We start from the raw sequence: 12,706 nt of genomic DNA on the forward strand, positions 1-12,706 counted from the left end.
TCTCAAATGGAAGATGTTTGGCACAACCAGGACTCTTCCAAGAGCTGGCCTCCCAGCCAAACCGAGCAATGGGGAGAGAAGAGACTTAAGTAGAGAAGTGACCAAAAACTGGTCACTCTGACTGAGCTCCAGAGATCCTGTGTGGAGATGGGACAAAGTTCCACCAGCTGACTAACTTCTCTCCAAGCTGTCTTGATCTTAGCTTCCAGACTCATTTTCCAGGGGGGGGGGAGGCAGTGCCCTTCTTGATTGTGTAGCCAAGCATTTACAATTACAGCAGCTGTAGCATATACCAGTTCATTGGTCTGAGTTATGGTTGTAGTAGGAACTGTCATGAGTCAGCTTTGTTGGCATCTGCTAGCATACTATCTGATGATGCTTTCCCACTGATCCTTGATAACTGGACTTGGGGGATAACTGTAGCCAGTTTATCCATTATTCTGTGCCTCATATCAGTGGCTGTAGCCTCTAGTGGAGGGGGTGTGGTTTATGAGGATCCAGCTGTTGGTTGTACATCCAGTTGTTCTTCCGAGCCTTCTTCTGCCTGGGGTGTAATGTGTAGCTGGCCAGTCTGCAGCTGTGACAGTAACTAGCTGTTTCTCAGTTAATGTGGATGTTGATCTTCTGTGCATCTGGAGTTCCCTCATACATTTTGTATATCCCCTTTCATTGGGTATATACAGTATATGAAATCTAGTCACAAAACTAGGATTCCTAACTTCGATACATGATATCTTGAAAAAATTGACATTTTGATATCTAAATCCAATTTTGTTGGTTTCTTTTCTTCCTTGTCTTTAAAACTGTAATTTCTTGACCTTTTCATGCCGCTGTCTCAGCTAATGCTAAAATCAGTAGCGTGCTAACCTGTGGCCATGTCAACCAAAGCGTGTTCATATATTGATTGACAGCCATGAGCTCCCACCCCTGATGTGGCCTTCTTTGGGTTGCTAGAGTGTTATCATCATCACAAACCTTTAAAAGAGAACATCTTTGCATTGCTGTCAGGTTGTTTGATGATTCTGGGATTAGAGGAGCCTTTGACAGCAACTCTCTTCATTAAAATATGTTTTGGGGATGTACAACTAAAAAATATTTGAAAATGATTACATATCATAACTTTATGCAATCAGTGGTTGTGAGGGAAAAGTGAATGCAATTAATGCATGTCAAGGCAGACCCAGGAAACCCCACCCTCCACACCTCACACACACTGTGAAACACAGAGGCATATGTCTCTCAGTGAAGTAAAGGTTCAAGTCAGACACACTTTTTAATTCCCTTATTAGCACTTTTGCTCTCGTTCACTCACAAATATAAATCACAGTGAGTTCACATGCCTTCTTGTTGTTAACAGGAAAGAAATAGAAGAAACAGAAGAAGAAGAAAACAGTTTGAAGGAAACTACTGTAAACACATTAATAATTTGACTAATCCATAAAAAGTAACTCCTGGAATGAAGTGGATTTATGGTATCTAACAGGGAGGGGATACCCTAACAGGGATGTTTTCTTCTATATCCCATGATGTTTCCATCAGCTTACTCCACACACTGTATACATAGTGTTCATGTGCTCAGCATCAGAGTATTACATTTACAGTTTAGCGTGGAACTAAGCCAGCACTGCAGCAAGTTGAGGGCCGAACCAATATCAGACCACTGCAGCCTGCATGAGATATGCTGATGTTGACATTTTTCCTGATACTGTGTACATGGTATGCTGCAGGACTGTGAGTCAGATACCTAACTCTGCCACCCACATCCACAGTTCTTGGATCCAAACTTTTCTGTCAATTGCTGCAGAATATTAAGTGTTCATAGCTTTTAAAGGGAATACAGAAAGGAGGTCAGCTGACTGTACCAGCAACAGTGACTGATGCTGGACTGGTGCTGTGTACAAACACACAGTAGATCAATTGGATTAATGCATTTATTTAACAAGTTGAGGCAAAAGCCTTCTGTTGAAGGTGTCCAAAGTCGTTGTATTGTTACCGTGCCTGTAATTATTACAGGCACTCTGAGCTCCAGAGATCCTGTGTGGAGATGGGACAAAGTTCCACCAGTTGACTAACCTCTCTCCAAGCTGTATTGATCTTAGCTTCCAGCCTCATTTTCCAGGGGGGGAGTTAACACTTACATTAATCAATATTTTTTACATTATTTAATATCTAGTCTCTTTGTCAGTTCACTCTCAGTGGCCGTGAGAGAAAGTGCCTTGAGCCATTTTTGCACCATCTTTAGTCCTGTGTTAATCTCTGAGTCTGGATAGCAGTGAAAACGACCATTCTCCTTCACATTTACTGACACGCTGTCATGGTCTGCTTTTATTTCCTGTTTGAAACTTTTATTGTGAAGAAACATCCAAGATTCCTTTGTCTCACCTGCTCCTGCTTCACACCAGCCAGTCAGTGGTTCACCTGTGTGCTGTTGCCAGCCTATATAACATGTCTATTCCTCCACAGTTTCCAGATAGCCACTTGTGTCTACAATACAATACCAACACCTGAGCCTGACCTGCCTGTAAACTGTTGTCAGACCTGATCTCTGTAAACCATCTGTGCTTCCTGGTTTTGACTGTTGGACTGTTTCTGACCACTGGATTCTGAAGGTCATATCCTGTATCTCTGCCTTCACCTAAATGTAGTGATGGAGAGGTGAAGCCTTTGTTGAGGCTTTCCAGCTATTTGAAACAAAAAATGATTCATGAGTCAAAGCTTCGAGTGCCCATGAGACCACCTAGGGGGCAAGAAAAAGCACCATGGGAGTTGAAAAGCACAATTTATATGTAGAAATAAACTTTGGACGAGCAACACATACTGTGGGCAAATGATATTGTACTTAAGTTCTGTATGTGACACAGGTTAAATTCCATAATGTAGTTTTTTGTTTTGCCCTTCTTGTATGACTTTAAAATTTCACTTGTCTAAGTACCTGTTGCTATGTTTTCACCCTCAAAAATAAGAGGAATGTAATGAAATAAATGTTCATGTTATTCTGTATAACTGTCAGAATGTTTCTATGATGTATTTTTCATAAACTATTGGTTTTTTGTTAAGCATGTGTGTGGTGAATATACTTGTGCAACTGGGCAGGGAAGAGGGAAACTAACCATTTTTATTTATCCAGCAAAGTAACAAGTGACATTATGCCCATTGAGTGTACATTTGCAAGCCTTTCTCATATATGTTGAATTAGGTGTTGCTCCAGCTGAGTGGCTATTTGTGTTTCAATTGTTGGAATATCTTTGTATACAGAATTTTCATCAGTGGAATCACTTTGGATGCTGATATTTGTTTCTCCTCTTAGAGCTCGACAGTGGCATGATTAAAGGTAGACAGAAGTCGAGTGTGCTCTCATATGATGCCATATTCTTCTGCTCAGGGGTGTAACATCTGCAAGGTACCTCCTCCCTTATCCCCCACTCATCCATAAGGGAGGCTCTGGCTGTAGCAATGTTTTCTGCAGTGTGAATCTGGGGGAACTTGCCAACTCCTAACAATATAGTATTTAATTTACTGTCATCAGTGAAATGGCATATCAAGGCAAGATGTGCATCCATGTTTAAGGAGGTCCACATATCTGATGTAAGGCTAACAGCTGCTGTCCTCTGTAGCTGGTGTTTAGCCTTCTCCTTAGATTCCATGAATTTGGATTCTACCATGGCCTTCAGAGCCTGAAGAAAGAACATTGACAGTACAGTGCAATATACAGTGCCTTGCAAAAGTATTTGGCCCCCTTGAACTTTGCGACCTTTTGCCACATTTCAGGCTTCAAACATAAAGATATAAAACTGTAATTTTTTGTGAAGAATCAACAACAAGTGGGACACAATCATGAAGTGGAACGAAATTTATTGGATATTTCAAACTTTTTTAACAAATAAAAAAACTGAAAAATTGGGCGTGCAAAATTATTCAACCCCCTTAAGTTAATACGTTGTAGCGCCACCTTTTGCTGCGATTACAGCTGTAAGTCACTTGGGGTATGTCTCTATCAGTTTTGCACATCGAGAGACTGAAATTTTTGCCCATGCCTCCTTGCAAAACAGCTCGAGCTCAGTGAGGTTGGATGGAGAGCGTTTGTGAACAGCAGTTGTCAGTTCTTTCCACAGATTCTCGATTGGATTCAGGTCTGGACTTTGACTTGGCCATTCTAACACCTAGATATGTTTATTTGTGAACCATTCCATTGTAGATTTTGCTTTATGTTTTGGATCATTGTCTTGTTGGAAGACAAATCTCCATCCCAGTCTCAGGTCTTTTGCAGACTCCATCAGGTTTCCTTCCAGAATGGTCCTGTATTTGGCTCCATCCATCTTCCCATCAATTTTAACCATCTTCCCTGTCCCTGCTGAAGAAAAGCAGGCCCAAAACATGATGCTGCCACCACCATGTTTGACAATGGGGATGGTGTGTTCAGGGTGATGAGCTGTGTTGCTTTTACGCCAAACATAACGTTTTGCATTGTTGCCAAAAAGTTCGATTTTGGTTTCATCTGACCAGAGCACCTTCTTCCACATGTTTGGTGTGTCTCCCAGGTGGCTTGTGGCAAACTTTAAACGACACTTTTTATGGATATCTTTAAGAAATGGCTTTCTTCTTGCCACTCTTCCATAAAGGCCAGATTTGTGCAGTATACGACTGATTGTTGTCCTATGGACAGAGTCTCCCACCTCAGCTGTAGATCTCTGCAGTTCATCCAGAGTGATCATGGGCCTCTTGGCTGCATCTCTGATCAGTCTTCTCCTTGTATGAGCTGAAAGTTTAGAGGGACGGCCAGGTCTTGGTAGATTTGCAGTGGTCTGATACTCCTTCCATTTCAATATTATCGCTTGCACAGTGCTCCTTGGGATGTTTAAAGCTTGGGAAATCTTTTTGTATCCAAATCCGGCTTTAAACTTCTCCACAACAGTATCTCGGACCTGCCTGGTGTGTTCCTTGTTCTTCATGATGCTCTCTGCGCTTTAAACAGACCTCTGAGACTATCACAGTGCAGGTGCATTTATACGGAGACTTGATTACACACAGGTGGATTCTATTTATCATCATTAGTCATTTAGGTCAACATTGGATCATTCAGAGATCCTCACTGAACTTCTGGAGAGAGTTTGCTGCACTGAAAGTAAAGGGGCTGAATAATTTTGCACGCCCAATTATTCAGTTTTTTATTTGTTAAAAAAGTTTGAAATATCCAATAAATTTCATTCCACTTCATGACTGTGTCCCACTTGTTGTTGATTCTTCACAAAAAATTAGTTTTATATCTTTATGTTTGAAGCCTGAAATGTGGCAAAAGGTTGCAAAGTTCAAGGGGGCCGAATACTTTCGCAAGGCACTGTATATGTCATCTGCTTATTACAGGCAGCCTACATTCAGCTCTAGTGGAGAGAACACAATTAGGGTCCAGTATTTCAACAAAGTCTTGAACCCCTTGTCCCCCACAATGGAAAATAGCTGAGTCCTTGGCAACCATTTTGGCTAGAACTTCATCCAGCTCCTTCTTTCTTGGTTGCTAAGAAGACAAAAGAAAATGAAACCAAGAGGATTATGCATTCATAGGTGTTTTTTCAACTTACTGAAGAAACTGTAAAGGAGTATTTCTTTTTACATACTCTGACTCATCCTGGCTTAGCTGGTCTCAGTGTCTTGTATCTGTCAGGTTTGCCCGGTTGCACCTGCCTCTCTCACCTCCCTCACTCTGTTTCACTCTTTTTAGCCCTGATTACACATCTGGCTCACCTGCTCCACATCCCATGATTATCACCAGCTGCACCTTATTAGTTTTTCCCTACTTATACCCCGCTCACCTTTCACTCCCTTGCCAGTTCAATCATGATCTCAGGCCCCTTATGTCCATTGTTGTGTCTCCCCATCTTTAGTGTTTCTTCTAGTTCCTGCCAGAACTGTTGTCTTTTCTCCCCGTTGCCAGATGCCTCTCCTACTGTTCTTCCTCCTCCACGGACTTCTCCCTCCAGACCCTGGACCAACTCTACCCTGCCAGTCTTCACCATTCAGGTCGATGCACAGTCCTCAGTAGTCATCTGTACCAACCCATGTCTGTTTTCTTCTCAGTAACCACCGTCTCTCCCACCGACCAGCTCAGGAGTGACCCCAGCATCCGCAGTCCGGCCAACTGTCATCCATCTCACTACTGTAGTGGTTGAAAATAAACAAGGTTCCAGAGGTAATATGTAATAGAACAGTATGTAGTTCATATTTAGATATTATTTGTAATAGCTGTGTAAAGGATGTAAGGCTGAGCTAAGTGTGTACAGAAGCTTGATCTGTTTCTGGCGCAGGCAAGAATATCTTGGGCTGTGTCCCCTTTGTTTAACCTATGGGTCAACTTCCCGAGTGACTTCCTCCTCAGATAGGGAATGGATATACTGTAGCTGCAGCCTTATGTGAACTGTTTGTGTGCTCTGTTCAGGTTTAGAAAAAGGAAATGTGCACTAGGTCAATGCGACCTAGAAGTTCATGTACTGGACATTTTTAGACAATGCTCGGAAGAAGGTGTGTGTGGGTAGCTGGCATGGGACCATGTCTTCATGGCTCAGGCCATGGAGGGCTGTGTAAGTGCGAGCAGATAAAAAGTTGGGTTAGAGCAGAAGAGGAGAAGTAGAGAGGATGACAATGCTACTGTGACAGGGAGAGTATACTTTGTGGGGAACCCAGCCGGCTGGGGGGACGCTGAATTAAGACTGACTGCTGACTAAGACTGACTGGCGCTCTGACAATCTTCTTCTTTAATACTGTATCCATTCCATCTGTTCTCTGTTTCCCTAACTACAAGATTATCTGTTTGAATACTACTATATTCAGAATAATTGTAATATTAAATTATCACTTAAATTGGGATGGTTTGTCTGAATTAATTTAGTCGGCATCACACTCTAGCCACGACACTGCAAACTGGTTTCTCTGCTACTAATCGACACCCGGTTCTTTCCATCATCATTCACCTGCCTGTTGACTTGTTTGTACACATTACACTGTAAATAAATTTGGCACTGCTTGCACCGAAGTCAGCTACCTGGGTCCGTCTATCATTGCTCGCCCACTTCCGTGTCCGAGCGAATGTAACAGTATTAGGCTGGTCTTGTATCAAAGTGAAATATATAGAATTATTTGTAGACATAATTTGTTTACCTTAAATACAAAGGGAGAATGTCCACTCATCTGGGTTTTGTAGCTGAGCGTGAGACATTGTTAATGTTGACATTAGCCAAACCTGGGGCGTTACTGTGGCTGGGACATTGCAGCACATCAAACATACTGCATTCCTTCAGATTCATGTGGTGTTGAAGTAAAAGCTCCATCATGTTAGAGATGCTTCCTTCTTGCACAAAGTATCCTTACTGCAGGTGTTGCATTTTGCTGTGTCATCATCTTATCTATCTTATCAGCCATGGTCAAGGATGCAAACAGAAGCCTTTTTTCACATGCTTTGTTGACATGCTGCATAGCAAATGATGTAGTGTTAGGTCCGTGTAGCAGTTCCAGGCATGTAGGTAAAACATTTGTGGACTGTAATGCTCATTGCAGTTCTTTCTGGAGCCCAATTGAAATTTACAACAGTAAGAATCAAAATGCATGTGTCTTAACGAATCCATGGTTCTTTGGGACCAGTTCCACCTCAGAACTAGTTCCCAATACCGAATCCTAGCCTACAAGCATACAAATAATGCATACAAATAAAGCATACAAACTAATAAATCAGTCAGATAATTATTAGACATTAATGTGTTAAACTTTAATGTGTTAGTAATGCAGTTTAGTAAGATTCAAAGTCTGCTTTAGTCTGCTTTGCTTCAAGGTTAGAAGACAATGTTGATTCTGAAAAGTGTACCTTGACACCAGTTGTTTTCTTGCATTAATCTTGTGTTAAAATTATTTCTGAATGTATGTTTTAGTTACACACCATGTAACAACAACACACACACACACACACACACACATGGAATTCTTCATTTTGTTATGTCCAGCTGCTCCAAGCCTGTGGAGCTCTAGATAAGAGAAGGAGACACCAGTTTGTCTCCAACTCGTGATGTTTTTGTCAGGTTTGCCCGGCTGCACCTTCCTCTCTTCTCTCTTTCTCGCTCTAGTCTGCTCCTTCTCACTGATTCTCTTGATTGAACACACCTGTCCTGATTTTCTGACACTCTTCAGCTGCGCCTCCTTTGTCACTCCCTATTTATACTCGGCTTTACCTTCACTCCCTTGCTGGTTCTTTCTAGTTGTTAGCCTTCCTCTGGACCTTGGCTTCCTCAGCTCCACCAACCACTTTCACAGGTCGATGCACAGTCTCCTCATTCATTCCACTCTCTGTTACTTCTTCAGTCAACCGGATCTCCACCTTGACCAGCCCAGGAGTGTCGCCTTCCCTCGCAGCCCAACCACATCACTCCATGGACAATAACCCCTCCACTAATGTTGGTCATCACCCGGTGATATTCATTCATTCTAGTTTTGTATATAAGTATTGCACCTCTGTTTTAGCACTGTAAATAAACCCACCTATTGCACCGAAGCCAGCCGCCTGGGTCTGTTCATTTCTGCTCGCTCATAATTGTGTTGAGCTATCCTAACAGTTTTTATATCTTTTTGTATAAGGGGTTAGCCCAAAACCTTATAAATGTATTAGGCTCTGTGTCTCGGGAGACTCCTCTTATCCAGCAGTTGTCTGGAGCAGGGAGCTACCCGGGTTGTGTTCTGTAACTCTTATTGTGGCATTTCCATATTCAGATCTGTCCAGTAAAAGAACTGGGGTATAACAACTTGGTGCTGTGACCTTCGGAATTGGCTGAATTCTGAGCGAACGGTCCGAACCGGCTTTCTGGATTCCACATCAGGATTGAACAGACACACAGGTCAACATTTGCCGGCACATAGTCTCATTTGAGGGATAGAACAATAAGTGCCCTAGTTACAAATTGATGACTATCAGAGACGTAAAATCCATGTTAATAAGTGGATAACCACAAATTTTCATTTTTAACAGAGACATGGATCGACCCTGGGGATTATAGTGCTTTTACTGAACTCCTGCCGGCGGGGTGCTCTTATTTTTGTTCATCGAGGCCGTCTGGCCGGGGAGGTGGAACAGCGGTGGTTTTTAAGGACAAGCTTATAAGGAGGCAGTGTACATTATCACTACCGTGTCCATCCAATTTTGAGGTGACTTTAGTTGAGGTGGGTCGTTTTAACCCGGTATTGTGTGCAATTATTTATAGGCCACCAAAATATAATAAGGATTTTATTGAGGACTTCACTAATTTTTTGGCTGGGATCATGCCTTATTATGATCATGTTATTTTATTGGGTGATTTCAATATTCATGTGTGTTGTCTGGAGAAACCTCTAGTGAGAGAATTTTTAACTACGGTTGCTGCTTTTGACTTGGTGCAACATGTGTCTGGACTGACACATGAACATGGACACACGCTGGATCTCATTCTGTCTTATGGTGTGCCTGTATCAAATGTAGAAATATGCATGAATACCTTCTCTGATCATATGCCCCTGGTATTTCAAGCTGGTATCTCCGAGGGAGGGGGTCCAGTGAGGCTGCCTATTCGGCGCCGACGGATACTTAAGTCTTTTACTGCTGGCCTGTTTTCTACTGCTTTCAACCAGGCCATTGAATGGTGTGACACAGCCAATGGGGATGCAGAGGGTCTTAGCTCTTGGTTTCAATTATCATGGTGGCTCCACTGAAGACGACGCGGATGAAGGCAAAGCCAAAGCCCTGGTTTGGCATTGAAACCCGAGCGGCCAGACATATTTGCCGCAGAGTGGAGCGGAAGTGGAAGAAGGATCGACTCCAGGTGTCACTTCAAATTTTAAAGGACTCATGGCGAAATTATCAGAGGATTTGTGGAAGGGGCCAGAAGGGAGTATTTGTCAAATATTCATTGTAGCAAATAGACAGAATCAGTGTGTTTTACTTGAGACAATTGGGGCTGTTTTGGATCCCCCACAATCTAACTGGTTGGATGAATCTCCTAAATTAAACTTTTTACATTCTTTCAATGACAAAGTTACTTCAATTAAGGCTTCTGTTTCAACTCCTGTTCACAATCCTTCGAAATGTGGTCCTACCATTTATAAGGTTTTTGGGCTAACCCCTTGATGTATTTGAACCTGTGACTCTTTCATTTTTAGAGGAGATAGTTGGCCAGGTTAAGCCATTTGGCTTTCCTCATGATGTTATTCTTCCGTCCTTTTTTTTAAAGAAGTTTTCCCATGCATAGGACAGGTGGTACTAGCCATTGTAAATAGCAGTTTATCCTCTGGTGTGGTTCCCAGACACTGCAAGCATGCTGTTGTTCAACCTCTGATTAAGAAGCCAGGCCTTGATCAAACTGTTTTGAACAATTTTAGACCTATCTCTAAGCTGTCTTTTATTTTGAAAAGTTTAGAAAAGGTGGTGTATACACAGTTGAAATCCTTTTTAGATGAGCAGAACTTGCTGGAAGTCTTTCAATCGGGTTTTAAGACCCGGCATAGCACAGAATCAGCCCTGTTGAGGGTTTTTAATATTTATATGGCAACTGAGGCTGGCCATTTTGTGGTTCTTGTTTTATTGGATTTGACAGCTGCCTTTGATATGGTTGATCATGATAATTTGATATCGTGACTGGAACAATTAGTGGGTATCCGGGGCAGTGCCCTGGAGTAGTTTAGATCGTATCTGTCCGGCAGGATGATGTCTGTTGGGCTTGCAGATATTGAATCCTCATCCTCAGTGATAGCGTCTGGGGTATCACAGGGCTCTGTGTTAGGGCCGCTGCTCTTCTCTTTATATCTTCTTCCTCTGGGCAGTATTTTTAGAAAGTACGGTGTTTCATTTCACTGTTACGCTGATGATGGTCAAATGAATCTGCCACTGAGGGGTTTGGACTTAGCCTCGGTTACACCACTATTGTCTTGTTTTGGTGAGGTGAAGAATTGGATGTCTCTAAATCTTTTAAAATTAAATGATGCTAAGACTGAGGTGGTAGTGCTTAGCCCGAGCAATGTTAGTGAACTCCCCCTAATGGACATGGGCTGTTTGATGCAGAATGTGCAGCCAATTGTTACTAGCCTAGGGGTCAAAGTTGACTTGAGTCTTAAGTTGGAAAGTAAGTGCGGTAGTAAAGGCTAGTTTTTTTTCACCTGCAACGGCTGGCAAAAATAAAACCATTTCTTCCAAGGAAACACTTTGAGACAGCAATACATGCATTTATAACATCTCGCTTAGATTACTGACTCGCTTTATTTTGGGGTTAATCAGAGGTCTCTCGATCGTCTACAGAAGATTCAGAATGCGACTGCTCAACTGCTGGTTGGTGGGAGAAAAAGGGAGCATATAATGCCCGTTTTGGCTTCTCTGCACTGGTTACCAGTGCATCTTAGAATTCATTTTAAGATTCTTTTATTTGTATATAAGGCTGTGAATGGACTGGCACCACCTTACGTGTCAGAGCTACTGCACCCCTATTGTCCTTTGCGGCACCTCAGATCAGCTGCTCTTGGAGGTTCCGCAAACGAGGCGAAGACTTAGGGGGGGACAGAGCGTTAGGATAAAATGTGCTATATACAGTGCCTTGCGAAAGTATTCGGCCCCCTTGAACTTTGCGACCTTTTGCCACATTTCAGGCTTCAAACATAAAGATATAAAACTGTAATTTTTTGTGAAGAATCAACAACAAGTGGGACACAATCATGAAGTGGAATGAAATTTATCGGATATGTCAAACTTTTTTAACAAATAAAAAACTGAAAAATTGGGCGTGATGGCTCTGTTCAACGCTGTGCATCTCCAAAAGCAACGTTCAGACAGATGTTACAAACCACACCCTCAGGCATGGACCTGTCTCTTGATTCTTCAGCTGAGGTGTGGTGGGGATTTGTAACTGCACCTGAAAAAACAGATTTGTGGTATACCTTCAAGCAGTGGCTTCCTTGAATTTCCATCCTCCACAAATACACAGAACCTGCTGAATACATGCATTGCACCTTTAACTATTCTCTGTATGGGGACGAGGACCATGATGCTTTGCGGGACGGCTTTCTTTAGGGAATAGAGACATTGCAGAGAACACCCACAGTTGACATTCAACAGTTGTACATTTGGCCTCAAGGAGTGGCAGCTTTGGCTGCACTGCCCAGTGAAATTCAGGATTTGTATGCCCTGCCTGAAAACTCAGCTCCTCATATCACTTTGTTAGTGGGTAAGGGAGGTGAAGCTAAGAAACTTGGTCCCATGGTGCATAGTTGTACAAAAGCTACTGATTGGATGCTCACACAGAATAAGCATCTTCAGTATTCACCTTCAACTCAGTGTTATGCTATCAAGCATTCCTCACAGTTGTCATTAACACTGGAAAAGTGTTTTCTTCCCAGGAGTCATGGCAGAGAGAACATAGATCACCTGCTCACTCAGACATTGTTAGACAGTTTGCCCACTTCTCTCTGGTCTTCTGGTCCTACAGATGTGGGACTTCTCCATGTGGAGACTATCATCATACCTCTACGTGCAGGGGCAGTACCAGTGTACAGAGCTCAGTATCCACTGAAGCCTGAGCAAATCAGTGGCATCCAAAACACAATTAAAGGGCTTTTGCAATTAGGAGTTTTAATTCCTACTTCTTCTCCTTGGAACACACCTATAAATCCGGTGCCTAAAACTGGGAAACCTGACTACAGGATGGTTCATGACCTT

The sequence above is a fragment of the Monopterus albus genome, unplaced genomic scaffold, assembly GCF_001952655.1.
Source record: "Monopterus albus unplaced genomic scaffold, M_albus_1.0 scaffold250.1, whole genome shotgun sequence".
Classification (NCBI taxonomy): Eukaryota; Metazoa; Chordata; class Actinopteri; order Synbranchiformes; family Synbranchidae; genus Monopterus; species Monopterus albus.